This window comes from Octodon degus, unplaced genomic scaffold (genome assembly GCF_000260255.1).
Source record: "Octodon degus isolate 3935 unplaced genomic scaffold, OctDeg1.0 scaffold00007, whole genome shotgun sequence".
NCBI classification, from domain to species: Eukaryota; Metazoa; Chordata; class Mammalia; order Rodentia; family Octodontidae; genus Octodon; species Octodon degus.
In genome coordinates, this window is record NW_004524583.1 from 12,087,440 (window position 1) to 12,089,602 (window position 2,163).

Here is a 2,163-nt window from a genome sequence, read left to right on the forward strand (position 1 = left end):
AAAGAAAGAAAGAAAGAAAGAAAGAAAGAAAGAAAGAAAGAAAGAAAGAAAGAAAGAAAGAAAGAAAGAAACTCATGCAGATGGAGCCAGTAGGCTCCTTGGGAAACTGATGGTATCTTAGAGTCCCTTCAGACCCATTTAATGTCTGCTAAATTGGAGTAGGAATTCTCCATGTAATGAAATAAAAATCATATAAGCTCTTTTGCTCAAATAGGGAATCTCCCATATATACCCATGTTATGCTGTAATGATTCACACATAGCCAAGGAAAGAGATCATTTACAAAAAGCAACATCCCAAAGCAGTCATGTCCATGAGGTATGATCAAGAACTATGGTGTTTAAATTCTTTTAAAACATCACAGTAAAAGACACATTGTTATTCATCTCCCTCTAAATTTCCGCCTTTCATCAGCACATGGATCCCATTGTTCTTGTCACTTTCTGAAGCTGCTGTCAAAGTCCTCTTCATGAATGTCTATAGCTGCACCATCGCAGCTCTTTCAGTGTCCAGAATTAGTGCAAGACATTTGCCTCTTGTGGTCCTTTTAGCTTTAGGGCACAGCCCAAAGTCTCACAGTATTGAGTGGGTGGGAGGACACTCCAGTGTTTTTATGAGCTTGCCTTTCCACTTGATATCAAGTACTTGGCAGCAGCACCAGCCATATTTTTCACACCTAATATGTATCACAAAAGAAGACTTCCAAAACTGCTTTAGGGAGGTGGGGATATAGCTCAGTTGCACAGCACCTACCTGGCAAGCACAGAGTTGTGAGTTCAATTCCTCATACAAAAAGAATTTTTATCCTCCAAAACTGCTTCAGGAAATTGTGAGGATGAATACACTTGTGGGCAAAGCAAGGGAAGACATTTTGAGATGAATTAATGGCAAGGCATCTTTTAGTATAATTTTTTAAATGTCAACTTGCACCATTGTTTTGTAATCCAAATTTTTCTTTAATAACAGTTCTTAAGCTGTATTATAACTTTTTTCTGTTTAATAAAGATCTTTTATTGTCTCATTAAAATATCACAGAACAGCTTTACAGTCCAAAGCTTGTTTCTGTGGTTGGGTAACTCTTGGATCTTACTCATCTGGCTGCTGAACGGTTCCCTTTTCAGAAACACAGATACCACCCAAAAATTTCCTGATGTCCTTGTTTTGACTGCTGTGGCTTGCTGAATCAGAGCAACTGAAGGTGAGGCTCAATGTCAATTCCTTCAAGGATTAGCTCATCTTTCTGGGTGTGAGATACTGAGCGAGCAACACCTGCCCTCATACGAACTCGGCAAATGTATTTTTCACCCAAGAAATTCCAGATTTCAACCAGAGACCCATTCTCCTGAATAAGGGCATTGATGGGGAAGTGAGCGCACACAGACTTCATCTTCTAATGGAAGCCCAGCATGACCTGTTGGTCATGTTCTGTACATGGCTACAGATTGTGCAGGCAGTCGCCAATTCCTGTTTCCCCACCATTTGTCAACCCGGAGCCTCTTCTTTTTCTTCCCAAGGAGACTGAGTTCCACCTTGATGTGGTCGAAGTCCCTCCACAGGGTTCCTCTGGGGCCCTTCATAATAACTGTGCGTCCTTTCAGAGTGATGTCAACATTTTCTGGACTGTCTACAGTCTGATTGCTGAGGGTGGTCTTCATTCTTGTGGGAGATGCAGAAAAAAAAAAGCTGTATTATAACTTTTTACAACTACAGATAGAAATTGGTTTACTCAAGTCCCAGTTTACTTTCTGAACAGAAATACAAGAACATACAGTGACAGAAGCAACATATTTCACTATGGTGCACGTGTTAGTTGATACATTGTGTCAACTTGGCTGAATCAGCACTGGCAGATCTCAACATGGGGGCCTAGCCCTGCAGGTGGGCAGGGCCCAGGAATTGAGAAAGGCAAGAAGCAGCCCTGCCTGGTTTCCTGCCACCCTGCCCCGCTTCTGGGGAGAAATCTCAGTCTTTGAAGGAGCTTGATCTTGGCAGCTGCGCCACTTTGGAGGAGCTCCGATCTTCACTGTGGAGCGCTGGTCTTCGCACTCAGCGCAGAAGGAAGAGAGAGGCTTGATGGACGCCACCGCAGCTGCTGCTCCTCCTCTGCTCTTCACTGTTTTCTGCCACATGAACTGCTGTCGTTTGCCTTGGAGCCAGCGGAAT

The 2,163-nt window shown here is 43.0% G+C and overlaps 1 pseudogene; it reads right to left on the reverse strand.

Moving 5' to 3' along the window:
• Window positions 1-1,086: 1,086 nt before the first annotated feature.
• LOC111812525 lies at window positions 1,087-1,655 on the reverse strand (annotated as a pseudogene).
• Window positions 1,656-2,163: the final 508 nt, after the last annotated feature.